Source organism: Cetorhinus maximus, chromosome 23 (genome assembly GCF_964194155.1).
Source record: "Cetorhinus maximus chromosome 23, sCetMax3.hap1.1, whole genome shotgun sequence".
Lineage (NCBI taxonomy): Eukaryota > Metazoa > Chordata > Chondrichthyes > Lamniformes > Cetorhinidae > Cetorhinus > Cetorhinus maximus.
In genome coordinates this window covers 41744446-41759030 of record NC_135901.1, presented here as the reverse complement: position 1 = coordinate 41759030, position 14585 = coordinate 41744446, and the positions used below count along the sequence as shown (strand labels likewise).

Genomic DNA, 14585 nt, shown 5'->3' with positions numbered 1-14585 from the left:
CTCCCTTTCCTTAAACCTGAATTTTCCCCCTTTCAATCATTGTCCATTTCTCGCTTGAAGAAGGAGTTTCTGCAGAATCCATGCACAGTTTGCCTTAGTTAACCAAGTTTCCCTGACCCAATGACATGAAGAGTTGGACTAGGATTCCTCATACAGTTTTCGATACAATCATTATTTATTTATGCAATTGATTTCATATCGAATTACAAAAGAACTTTAGTCTGATCAGGCAGGTCATCATTATTTCTGAGCTGATATATACAATCTAACTCCATTTTCTCCACAAACTGGAGAGCTGGATTCAGGTTCCAGTCTCTGGAGGAGTGGGTCTGAATCCCAACGCACCCAAATTTTCAGCTGCTTCCCACTTTCGGGCACCCTTTGGGTGAGCCAGACACAAGTCCAGTTTAATACGGGGAGTGGGGCGAGTTGTGGTCCTTTATCTTGACAGGGTGAACGAGGAGAGACAATGTAAATAGAAATTGGTGTGGAGGAAAGGCGGGTGTGTGGAATTGGTTTAGTTACTCTTCCTGAGAGCCAGCACAGATAAGACAGGCCGAAAGACTTACTTTATAGCCGCCTCTGGTTTAATATGAACATGTTTTAGCCAAGGAATTGCTATTAGTAGTGGACGAGAGTTGAGGACGATGTTTCTGACATCCATCGGGGTTTTCCCAATGTTGGTTTGCTGACTGCGGTTCTCGTTGTTCCTGATTTTAACCAGGTGCCAACAGGATTAGTTATCGATTAAATAGAATCAAACAAAAACTCCCGCACTTTCATATTTCCATTCATCTGCAAGGATTTACGAAATCTGCAGACAGAAATGGAACAAAACTGAGCCGGTTTGGTGACATCCTTTCTTTCTCGGTGTTTGTCTCTCCTTAGGCCTCTTTCACTCTTGGTGTGCATGTCAGTGTGTGTTCCGCTGTGTGTGTCAATGTGCTTCAGTTCCTCATTTTCACCATCCACACTTTATTCACCTTAGTTTTTTGGCTTCATATTAAAATCGTAGAGAGAAAATAAAAACAGGTTTAAAAGGTTCAAGAGGAATTTTGTTTCTGCATTTTTGGGTGGAGACTATTCAGCTACTAAGTGTCTGCACGCTACAAAGAGGAGGGTGATTGAAATTTTCACTGAGCAACATTTAAACAGACAGACACCGAGTCCATGTGGCCGAGTGGTTAAGTCAATGGACACATCGAGAGAATGAATGTGTAAATGCAAGAAGTCCAAACTGATATCTCTCGGACATTAGGAACTGGATTTCTTCTCGAAGCTGTTCCACGTGTGACATTTGCAGCTCTGATGTGAAACTTCAACTCTCACTCCACTGATTCGGGCGGAGCTGTTGTGTCTTTCGGTTTTCAATCAATAAGTAAATCAGGCCTGTTTTAACAGTTTGTATCAGATCAATAAACCTTCATCTCCTGGCCGGGAATCGAGTCCACAGTGAAAGGGCCGAATCCTCACCTCTAAATTAAGAGGAAAGCTGTCTATAACTCTTGCAACATGCTTTATCTACGCTGCATTTGCCCTTTTTCAGATACTTTCACCAGAGATAAGTTTCTGCTACAGAATTTTATCATAAACGACATCTTCGGGCAATGACAGCCACTGTTTTTAAGGGGTGAGCTGCAGTGAAGGGTTGGCACCAATAAAGTGTCGTTCAACTGGTCTGGTCCCAAACCCTGTGCTGGAATTAAAGAAAAACTTTGAGTTTGCTCAGTGCCTTGACTTCAAAAGCGAGGATGTAAGAAAGTACGTTCCCATAGAATGTAATAAAATGTCGGAATGACTGGGAAATGATGCTGGGAGACATAAAATTATAGACAGTTACAGCAAAGAAAAAGGCCATTCGGCCTGGCGTGCTGCTTTCAAAGAGCAGTTGCGATTGATTGGTCAGGAGTGATATTTGTGTCAGTGTAAACATGCGGCAGTAAAATCATTACCACATTACCACGGCAGACATTCATCACTGAAAGCAACTGACACACATCAAATTCTGCCGTTTTCATTTCGCATCTTTTAATTCTCTGTTCTCCATCTTAGACATTTCCAGGTCTATCAAATATCATCCATGCAGAACTTTGTCCTGTTCCTCGTTCCACTAGGAGGTTTACTGTCGGTATGACGCAGCAAGTGGCTCCATAGCTCAGTGGTTCGAGCACTGGTCTTATAAAGCAGTGGTCGTGAGTTCAATTCTCACTGGGGCCTGTAGCTAAGATTTATGAAACTTGGTGGCAAGGTAACCTTAGAGGAGAGCACTGCAAAAAGATATCGCAAAGTGATTTGAGTGGGCAACAAGATGGCAGCTGGAATATAATGTAGGCAGGTGCGAATATGTTCACTTTGTTGTAAACATTAGAACAGCAGAATGCTTTTAAAATGTGAGAAAGTGAATGTGCTGATGTTCAAAGAGTGTGCTTGTACAAGAAATATAGAAAGTTAGCATGCAGGGGCAGCAAGAAGTTACGAAGCCCAATGGCATATTGGCCTTTATTACAAGGGGATTGGAGAGCAAGAATAAAGAAGTCTTTAACGAAGGGTTTTGGTGAGACGGCATCGAGAATCCCGTGTGCTGTTTTCATATCCACATTTATAATAGGATATACTGTCAGTGGAGACGGTACAGAGAAGGTTCACTAAATTGGTCTCTGGGATGAAATGGTTGTCCTATGATGAGAGGCTGAATAAATTGGGCTTCTATTCTCTGGAGCTTAGAAGAATGAAAGGCAATCTCATTGAAACCTACAAAATTCTGAGGGGGCTTGATCGGGTGGACACAGAGATTGTTTCCACTGGTCAGGGAGTCTAAAACACTGGGGCACAGTCTCGGGGTAAAGGGCCGATAATTTAGGGCTGAGATGAGGAGTAATTACTTCACCTAAAGGGTTGTGAATCTTTGAATTCTCTACCCAGAGAGTTGTGGATGCTCCATCATTGAATACATTTAAGGCTGGGATGGACAGGTTTCTGCTCTCTCGGGGAATTAAAGGATATGGGGAACGGGCAGGATAATGAAGTTGAAGCCCAAGATCAGCCATGATTGAACTGAATGATGGAGCAGGTTCGATGGGCCATGTTGTCTACTCCTGCTCCTATTTCTTGTGATCATGTGCATGATAAGACAGTAATTCATGTTATAATAAAAACAGAAAGTGCTGGAATTTCTCAGCAGGCCTGACAGCAAATGTGAAAGGAGAAACAGAATGAAGGTTTCAAGTTTAATATTACTCTTTTCCAAACCATAAATTGGATGCTGGTTACGACATTTTGCACAACATCGAGACAGGGAATGGAAGCCAGGAGGTGAAATGACCGAATCTGAACCATTGGGGTGTTTTTATAGCATACTTTTTGAACGAAATTAGCTTCCAACTGAAGGTTTAATGGTTTGAAACCACGTCGGGTCAAATAGATTCCCTCTCTTCCTGCTTCTACTTATATCACTGACGTAGTTCTGCTTTGTGCCCTTTGGCTTGAAGGAAATCTTGTCCAAACTTTGCCACTTCTGCTGTTAATCAGTTAGTTCCCACGCAAATAGATTTATGAATATTCATTTCAAATAAAGCGAGAAAATGGGGGAAACATGTGCATAACATCCAACCTATTAGAAAGATTGGGTTCAAAGCAACGAATAGAAATTGATTCTCTGATTGCATATACCGAACTGGAACACACCATCACACTGAGTGAATCCACTGTCTGTTCAAATGTTGCTCAGTGAAAATTTAAATCTTCCTCCGCTGTGTCACATATGGACACTGAATCAATAAGCAGCCTCCACTTAAATAAACACAGAAAGCGTCAATCTCCTCTTGCAACTTTTACACCCGTTGTTATTCTCTGTACCATTTACCATGAAGATATATAATACAAGTGAAGAAAGTTTTGCGATGGTAAAAATGTGTTTACCCCTCGGGGAACTGAACCACATTGACACACACACATTAACACCGAGAGTGACAGAGTTCTGAGGAGAGGCAAACTCTCAGAAAGCAAGGATTTCACCAATTTAACTCAGATTTATTTCATTTCTGACTGCAGATTCTGTGAATGCTTATAGATGAACAGGAAAGAAGGATCACAGAAATGAAACAGGAAAAACAGACGGGAGCGTTTGGAAGGTTCTGACTCCCATTTAGACAATAACTAACCCTGGAGGTTCCAAAAGGACAGAACACTGAGCAGTGCAATCGGCAGGACGCGAACCTGTGGGGGCAGATCCCAGTGGAGTTCCAATCCATCTCCTTAATCACTCAGCCATGACTGGAGACTGGACTCTGGTGTCAATGTTGTTCATGTAAAACCATGGAATGGTTACAGCAGAGACTGAGAGCATTCAGCCCCACCAATTCCCACTCATCCTGCAATTCCTACAGCCTCCCTTGTTTGTCCTACCAAGACGAACCACGTCATGTGTCAAATGCCCTGATCCTATCCTAAGGGATTTGATGAAACGTCTGAAAGGACGAACCAACTGAAACTTTGGCAGTGATGAGATTCAAATCCACGACTCGATCGAGGCTGCAGTTTAAATCCAGCGCCTTGGACCACTCAAACACACTACTGCTGGCAATATGATAGTAACCATTGCCTTGAGTGGTATTGGTGCTGAATAAGAACATAACAAACAGCAGCAGGAACAGACCGTTTTGTCACTCGAGCCCCTCACAGTTCCATAAAATCAGAACCAAGGTAACAATCTTGAGGCCATTCAGCCCGGGTCAGAGGAACTGCGGCCATTCAGCTTTTTGATGCTGCTCCGCCATTCAATAAGATCATGGCTGACACAACAGAAACCCCGCGCAGCGAGTTAGCCAGAGGGACTTGTATAGAATTTCTAACTGTGTCCTCATGCTGCAGTTCTGGATTATGCTTTGCAGAAATAGGATTGGGCTGGGATATTTAGGAATGCTGAAGAGAAATTGATCGAGAAATGGAATCGTAAAAGTTCACAGCTCATTAGGACCCATCGTGCCCTCGCCAGGTTTTTACAAAGAGCTGCCCAGTTAGTCCCAAAATCTTTCTCTTTCTTCATAACCCAGCAGCTTCTCCATTTCAAATATTTGTCCAATTCCTTTTTGAAAACTCGGAGTTAAGGAAAACAATATTGAAAAAGGCGCAGGAGCTCCGGCAGTGTCCATGCTCAGTGTGTGAAAATTAACAAAGTTTCCCTGACCCATTGTCGGCATTTTATTTCATTCAAAATATATTGCAGTTCATGTAATATCATTAAAATTTATTGAGATCACATTGACTAATCTACCATCAAGGAATCATGTCTGACCCCAGTGATCCGTGAAAAATGTAACTAGGTCAAATGGGGAGCCGTGTGAGCACGCCAGTGGTGCAATTGGTTAGTGCGCGGTACTTATAGAGCAGTGCAGTCAGCGGCTATTCTGAGGTTGTGAGTTCGAACCTCACCTGGAGCAGAGGTTTTACTGGAGCTACAACTTGTGGAACCACATTTGGATCGTAGATTCTGGAATTAATAGCACGTTTTTCAATGAAATAGGCCGACAACGACAGAGCATAAGCGCACCCCTACCCCCCGCACTGGGGTGCACAAGAAATGTGCAAAACCAACAGCGACTCATTCACCATCTCTCCCATGCTTGTAACTTGTTCTATTTGACGAAAAATTTCTAGAAAACCATGTTTAAAGGGAAAGGTGTTGCACTTCCACCACTGATCACACTAGATAACACCCGGCTGGAAGTGGTTGGTTAATACTGCTCCCCAAGTTCCACAGTGACAGACAGTCTGCTCCTTGATGCAGTTCCTGATACACACACGGGGTAAACAGATATCACCTGGCTCATGAAACGTACATGAATTAACATCAAGCTGACCCTTGGGGCCAAGCTGATGGTGTATTCGGGCTGTGTCCTCAGTACCTTGTCTGGCTGTGAAACAAGGAGGACTTACACCAATCATGGAAAGAAACTCTGCAACTTCCATCTGCACTGTGTGCGGTGGTTATTGGGTATCTCCTGTCGGGACACAATCAGGAAGCGGCAGTCCTCACAAAGACAGAGCTTCCAAGTCTGTTAGGCTCAGCAAACAGAGGGAGGTTGGATGGCTCGGGCCTGTTTACAGGATGGAAGGTGGCCACATTGCCAAGGGCCAGGCGGACAGTGAGACGCCCAAAGCTCTGCTTGTATGACACTCACAAGCGTGACTTGGAGGCCCTAATTAGCGATTATCTTACATGAATTTCACTAGATGATGACGGAGGAAGATGGCGATACTTCCTGTGGACTGTTGTGCATCGCAATGACTACAGCGGCTTGGCAACAGACGGCAAGACTGGAAACAACAACCCAGAACATCATTTGTAGCTTCACGTGAGTCACTTGTGACAGAAACTGCCCCTCAAGGATTAAGCTCAGCCATCAGAAACTGTGCAGCACCTGGAGACAACCCATCTGAATAGATTCGTTTGTTGCATGTCCGTCATCTTTCATGAATGCAAGGATGATGAAGATCATTGTGAAATTCAATTGCAAACAATATGACGTGTCTCACACACAAACACACACACACACACACACACACACAAAGAGGCAGACACACACAGACGCACATGCGCACACATAAACAGGCACACACCAATACATACATACAGACAAACATGCACACAGGCACACACACATACAAAGACACAGACATACACAGGTGCACACAGACATACATGCATACATGCACAAAGACACACACACACAAACACACGCAAATACGCATAAACACACAGAAACACACGCTCATACACAGACAGAGAAGCACACAAAGACACACACACACACACACACACACAAACACGCGGACACATACAGAAACACACACAGACACACGAACAGATACAAAACACACAGACACGCACACACCGACACAGACACACACACACACATATACACACGAAGATACACAGAGACACACACCACACACACTGACACACACACACCACCGACACACACACAGGCGCACACTCACATATGCAAATGTATACACACACACACACACTGACGCAGAGAATGCCCACGTGTCCGTCCTTGGCCTGCTGCAATGTCCCAGTAAAGCTCAACGCAAACTGGAGAAACAGCACCTCATCTTCCGACTTTACAGCCTTCCAGACTTAATATTGAGTTCAACAATTTTAGATCATGAACTCTTTCCTCCATCCCCACCCCCTTTCCGATCCCCCTTTTTCCAATAATTTATATATATATTTTTAAATGTATTTTTCTTTTCATACCTATTTTAAAATTTATTTCGATCTATTGTTTTATCTCCACATTTTAACCCATTTCGATCCCTTTCCCCTACCCCACACCCACTAGGGCCATCTGTCACTAGCTTGTCCTGCTTGCTACTCTTAATGTCCCCATTAGCATATTCCTTAGACAATATCACCACCATCAACACCCCTTTGTCCTTTTGTCTATGACAACTCTTCTTTGCCTCCATCACTGGCCCTTTATCCAGCTCTACCTGTCTCACCCTCGACTACCAGCTTATATTTCACCGCATTCCTCCATTTCCTTAGTTCTGATGAAGAGTCATACGGACTCGAAACGTCAACTCTATTCCTCTCCACAGATGTTGTCAGACCTGAGTTTTTTCAGGTATTTTTGTTTTTGTTTCAGATTTCCAGCATCCGCAGTATTTTGCTTTTATCTGAGAGAGAGAACAATAAGTTTCAGTGAGTTAGACGCTCAGGTAGAGAGATGACAGACATTCAGTGAGTATGGTCTTAGCAAAGAAATGGTTGGTATGACAGGAATTTCTAAACAAGAGCACACAACAGAATATACTACCAATGAATATTTACGTTATTAGACGATCTGTAGTTACAGTTTGAATAAGAGAAAAAAAAATAAAATGAAACATTCTGGTGAGGATAAATCTTTTATCTTTGTGCAATTGTGCAGCATGATTTCTTTTCATATAGACACACAGAACAGGCGATGTCTCATATGTAACACTGTTGGCTGTAATGAAAATGAATATCTGGAGCTGCGCAGAACAAACAGACAATGAGAAATCTGAAGTTTTAGGCCAAAGTTAGAGGCCCATTTGCAACTCAACGTCCACCTTATAGAAACATAGAATAGTGCAGCAACAACAGAGACAGAGCCTGGTGTGGTAATTACTGAGACAGGGCCTGGTGCAATTTAAGCAGAGACATTACCAGTGCAGTAATAATAGAGAAAGCATCTAATGTTACTTAAGCAAAGACGTGACCTAGTGCACGAATAACAGGGACGAGGACCAGTGCTATATTAACATAGACAGGCTCTACTGCTGTAATAGTGGAGACGGGGCGAGTGCAATATTTACTGATACAGGGCCTGGATCAACATCAAGTGAAATAGGGCAGTTATTACAGGCACAGGGCTCAGGGTAATTGCTTCCCAGAGAGAGTCTAAGTCGTAATAACGGAGACTGCCGCCAGTGTAAGAGAGACAGATCTGATCTCGTGGAGTAAAAACAGGGAAAGGGAGAGTGGAATAGAAGCAGAGACAGAGGTACAAAGACAAAGTCTCTGCAAAGACAGGATCCATCTTAATTAAAAAGACAGACAAGCTCGAGTGTGATACAGAGTCTCGTGTAACTTGTTCTGAAATAGCGGAATATAAGTGCGGACATGATTGAGTGCATTATAAGCAGGGCCCCGACCTAGTGAAACATAAGTCAGGCAGTGCCGAGTGCAGTAATAATTGAGACAGGATCTTGTGTAATACGAACCTGCCTAGCGTAGTAATAACACAGACCGGATCCAATTGAAGAAAACTGATACAGGGTCTAGTGGAGCTTCACATAATTCAGGGCTCTTTTTAATATCAACTGACGCAGTGCCTGGTGAAGTAAATACCAGCAAATGTACAAGATCAATAAGAACAGAGACATGAACAAGTCCAGAAATAACAAAGTCATGATAAAGGACAATAACAACAGAAACAGGGAATTGTGTGATATGAATGGAGGCATGTATTGGTGCAGCATTAACTGAGACAGGGTCCAGTTTGATAGACACGTGGCAGGTTCTCCTGGAGTAATAGCTGAGACAGAGTCTTGTGAAATGCAAATAAAAACATGTTCTAGTTTTCTATAACCAGAGACAAGATCTAGTGCAGTGCCAACTGGGGCATGGCCTATTGTAACTCTAGTCGAGACCTGCTTCAGTGCAGTCATGACTGAGATAGTGCCAACTGTATTGTGGCCCTAGCCCAGTACATAAACAACTGAGATTGAGCCAATTACAGAAACAACTGAGAGATGACCTTCTCTAATATGATCAGAGACATGTCCTAGTGCAATAGAAACAGAAACGGCGTCTAATTTAACATGAACAGAGACAGTGCCAAATGCAGTAATAATTGAGACAGCGCCTGCTTCATGTGATGTGAGCAATCACGGTTTCACTGCCATCCACTGGTCAAACTTTGCTACTGCAGGTGTTGTGAAAATGTCGATTCCATTTACTGTTTCTGGGATCAATGGTTGAAATCAGAAATAATGGAAAACATAGACGGCAGGATTTGAACCTGCGCGGGGTAACCCCAATAGATTTGAAGTGCATCGCCTTAACCATTCGGCCACGACTACAGATCTTGGCAGTAAGCCTGTATTATTTATATGAATTCATAGAATGGTTACAGCAGACAAAGAGGGTCTTCTGCCCGCCCTGTCTCTGTCACAGCCGAGCCGGGCATGCACGTGCGTTATTTCCCATGTGAAAATTCAGGGAGGTTTCCTCCTGGAGCCTCAGCTTGTTCTGAATTTCAGCTGTGGAAGGTAATCGACCTACAAAATCCACAAGGTAATAATGCATTCCTCTCAATCATCAATAACATCATTCACATCTTCCGCTTCTTTGCTGCACCTCCTTTCAAACATTGTAAACTCCACTTGCATCGTTCATCCTGATATTTTTCTCTTTGCCATTTTAATATGAAGTTGCACAACCAATGTTAATCAAGTTTGTGATGGTGAATATGTGTCCATCCCCTCGGGGAACTGAACCGCATTGACACACACAGAGGAACACACACCGACACATACACCGAGAGTGACAGAGGCCGAAGGGGAGACAAAGACCCAGAAAGCAAGGATGTCACCAACTTGGCCAATTATTGTTCCATTTCAGACTCCAAATGTAGTGAATGTTTGCAGATGAACTGAAGCCAGAAACACGAGGGTGTTTGGGTGGTTTTCTTTTTCATTTGACTGATAATTTATTCTGCTGACAGTTTGTGTCAATCAGGAATGAGAAGAAGGGGAGTTGGCAGAATTGGAACCACGTGGAAAAACGCCTCAAACACTCGGCCAGGACAACTGGGTAAAGGCTGCATGTTGTTGGTTTAAAATAATAGAATGAAAACAGCGAGTTCCAGTGAAAGAAGGTCTTCCAGTCCGTGCCATTGCCCCACCTTTTCCCAGTCACCCTGGGATTTACACTGTCTCTCCTTATTCTTCCAACTGAAATACAACACGGCACAGCTCAGCTGTTCCTTCACCGCACGGAGAGTTTTTGGGAAGCGCCTCAAATAACAAACCACCAGAAAGTTTGGCAGCAGTGGGAGTAAAACCCAAATCACCAGAGAGATCGAAACCTGAACCAGCGGCTGATCTCGCTCGGCCTCACTACCACATTCAGATTAGACACAAACATTGTCTTCACCAACATTGACACTGAATTAGAATATTAAAAAAATGATCAGGAATTAGCCATTCGGCCCCTCGAGCATTCTCAGCTACTTAATGAGATCATGTGAAAACTTCAATCATCCTCTGCTTTGTAACATCCAGAAGTTTAGTTGCTGAACAGTCTCCACTCAAAATAAAGAGAGAAATGTCCTGTTAACTGCTTTTTTTTTTGCTGATATGAAGTCAGAGAACTAACGTGGATAATGTTTGGTTGGTGAAAGTGGGAAACTGAACCACATTGGCACACAAAGAAAATCACTAATATGCATAGTTAAGATTTGAAATTGTGCTTATTTTCACACTGTCATTCAATGTGCAGAAAGTGGAGCTGTGATTAGCTTATAGCTCAGAAAATGTACAGCAAGAATGCACACAACAGGCTGACGCTCACGGTGCCTGTTTGGAGTCAGTGAGCTGCTTCTTACGATTGAGACCATTTAAATGTCGTTCAACGAGTCCAGTTCCAAATTCTGTGCTCAAAATGATAAGAAAACTCGCTGAATTTGCTAATTGTCTTGAATTCAAAGCATCACATGGAAGATAAGAAAGTTCATCTTAACTGTGGTGTTAGAAAACATAAAATGACAGAAAGTTACAGCAAAGAAAGAGGCCATTCGGCCCTGTGTGCTGCTTTCAAAGAACAGTGTGATTGGTTGATCTGAATATTCAAAGATATTCGTCATTTAGGAAGAATGGGCAAAAAGGAAAACGAGGCGGGGTCGCGCTGTAAACAAGGAACGAGATCAGTACATTAGTGAAAGAGGATCTTAGATTGAAGGATCAAGATGTAGAATCAGTTTGGGTGGAGCTAAGAAACAGCGAGAGGCAGCAAACATTGGTGGGCGCTGTTTATAGGCCGCCAAATTGTAGTGGAGTTTACTTTTACAAACTTCACCAAGGACAAGTTTCTTTGACCAAATGGTCTATGTCGGTTGAATACAAGTGACGTATTCAGCCAATGAAAGAACCATTGCTGTTCGCTGGAACATGAAATCGATACTTTCCTCCTTTAAGACAGTTCTTAGAGCCTCCCCCTTTGACCGAGCTTTTAGTCATCTGACCGAGTATGTGGCTCGGTGTCACACTTTGTTATATAATGCTCCTGGGGAACGCCTTGTGACGTTTCATTAGGTAAAAGGAGCTTTATAAATATAATTTGTTGTTGTAGTCCATATATAGAAAGAGACAAACTCCTCTTGCACCTTTCATCCTGATATTTTTCACTATAACATTGTAATGTGAATTTGCATAGCTAATGTGAATACAATTTGTGTTCATAAAAATGTTTTCACCTCCTAAGGGAACTGAACCACATTGACCCACACAGAGGAACACAAACAGGTATACACCGAGACTGACGGGCCTAAGGAGAGACACATGCCAGAATGAAATCATGTCACCAAATTGGCTAATTTTTTTTTCCAGTTCCGACTGGAGATTTGCAGAAGGCCGAGAAATGAATGGAAATAAGAGACCACGGATGTGTTTGGATCTCTTTTCCTCGATTCATCGATCATTAATTCGCGCGGTCAAAATTGGAAGTAATGGAAAACGTAGTCAGCAGGATTCGAACCTGCGTGGGGTAACCCCACTGGATTTCTAGTACATCACCTTAACCACTCGGCCACGACTACAGAAGTTGCCCTGATTATCGCATTATTTATATGAATTCATACAATGGTTACAGCAGTGAAAGCGGTCTTTCTGCCCATCTTGTCAACCTTTTCCCCGAAACCCTGCAATTTATCATGTCTCTCCTCGTTCTTTCTACCAAACTGGGAATGAAAGAGTGAGAATGATCCACCCCAGCCTATAACCGCCCCATCAGTCTACTCTCCATCACCAGTAAAGTAATGGAAGGGGTCATCAACAGTGTTATCAAGCGGCACTGACTTAGCAATAACCTGCTCACTGATGCCCCTTTTGGGTTCCGTAAGGACCACTCAGCTCCTGACCTCATTACAGCTTTGGTTCAAACATAGACAAGAGAGCAGAACTCCAGAGATGGGGTGAGAGTGACAGCCCTTGACATCAAGGCAGCATTTGACCAAGTGTGGCATCAAGGAGCCCTAGCAAAACTGGAGTCAATGGGAATCAGGGGAAACTCTCCACTTGTTGGAGTCATACCTAGCACAAAGGAAGATGATAGTTGTTGTTAAAGGTCAGTCAGTGGGGAAGTTTGCCGATGATTGCACAATGTTCAGCCATGCCCCACTCCTCAGATACTGCAGCAATCCATGTCCAAATGCAGCAAGGCGTGGGAAATATCCAGGCTTGGGCTGACAAGCGGCATGTAACATTCGCACCATACAAGTGTCAGGCAATGGCCATCTCCAACATGAGATAATCCAACCATCGCTCTTGATGTTTAATGGCATTACCATATCTGAATCCCTCACTATCAACATCCTGGGGGTTACCATTGACCAGGAACTGAACTGGACGGGCCATATAAACACAGTGACTACAAGATCAGGTCAGACACTAGGAATCGTGCAACGTGTAACTCACCTCCTGACTCCCCAAAGCCTGTCCACCATCTGCAAGGCACAAGTCAGGAGTGTGATGGAATTCTCCCCACTTGCCTGGGCAGCCCCTGCAACACTGAAGAGGCTGGGCAAAACAGTCCACTTGACTGGCACCACATCCACATTCACTCCCTTCACCACTGACGCACAGTAGCGGCAGTGTGTGCCTTCTACAAGATGCACTGCAGGGATTCACCAAGGCTCCTGAGACACCAGTGTCCAAACCCACGACTATTACCAGCCAGATGGACAAGGACAGAAGACACATGGGAACACCACCACCTGGAAGTTCCCCTTCAAGTAACTCACCATCCTGACTTGGAAATATATCATCGTTCCCTCACTGTTGCTGGGTCAAAATCCTGGAACTCCCTTCCTAACAGCACTGTTGGTGTACCTACACCACATGGACTGCAACGGTTCAAGAAGGCAGACCACCTTCCCAAGGGCAAATAAGGATGGGCAACAAATGCTGACCTAGACAGCGGATCTCACATCCCGTGAATGAATAAAAAAAGATCCAGGCTAGCCTGTAAATTATATTGCTTTGTTCTCCTTCACTGCAAACGTCAGTGCCTGAAGCAAGTAGTACGTATTGGCTCAGGTGAGGAACGAGCTGAAGCTTTCAATATTGGTTTTCTTAACATGGAGTTTCCAAATGGGAATTGTGCAGGGCTAAGGAGAAAGAGAAGGAAATTGTCATAAATTATAAAGCTCTTTGTACAAAACTGACATAGACACGATGGATGGAAGGTCCTCTTACTGCGCTGTGCCAATTGATGATGACATTGTTGATCAGTCTGTCTCCAGCATTCCTAATGAGAACAGCCGAATTCCATTTCTTCAAAACAAAGACCCAAAGTGCTGCTGCATGACGTCACAGTTTAACATTCCAGACAGCTCCATTGGGATCTTTACAGCGCAGGGTTTATAGAGGCGAATGGGGGTCATATTCACTTCACATATGATGGAGCTGCGGTTGGAAACCTGACCAGAGCATTATCCAAGCTTGTTTAGATGAGTGTGAGCGAAATCACGATAATTTAAATTTTTGTAAACATGAGCACAAGGGTTGGAATCTTGCTGACTAAAGTTTTCACCATTGTTGATTTTAACCAAACGAATTATCAGTTAATTAGAAGGAAACCCATCAAAATACGTCCGTATTTTCTGATTCCCATTCATTTGTCAGCATTCAGGGAATTTGCTTTCGGAAATGGAACAAACACTGAGCCAAGTTGATAACACCCTTGCTTTCTGGGTGTGTGTCTCTCCTTAGGCCTCTGTCACTCTCGGTGTATATCTCTCTGTGTCTGCTCCTCTGCGACTGTCAATGTGGTT

General features: G+C 43.5%; 1 protein-coding gene and 2 non-coding genes across 3 annotated transcripts in view; 1 reads left to right on the top strand and 2 right to left on the bottom strand.

Moving 5' to 3' along the window:
• LOC144698250 (uncharacterized) overlaps window positions 1-14585 on the bottom strand; it is a 35759-nt gene that overhangs the window by 7286 nt on the left and 13888 nt on the right. The gene's annotated exons all lie outside the window — the stretch shown is intronic.
• Window positions 2145-2217, top strand: trnai-uau (transfer RNA isoleucine (anticodon UAU)). The gene has a single exon. It is a non-coding gene; the product is annotated as a tRNA-Ile (tRNA).
• Window positions 12269-12350, bottom strand: trnas-aga (transfer RNA serine (anticodon AGA)). Its single transcript has one exon. It is a non-coding gene; the product is annotated as a tRNA-Ser (tRNA).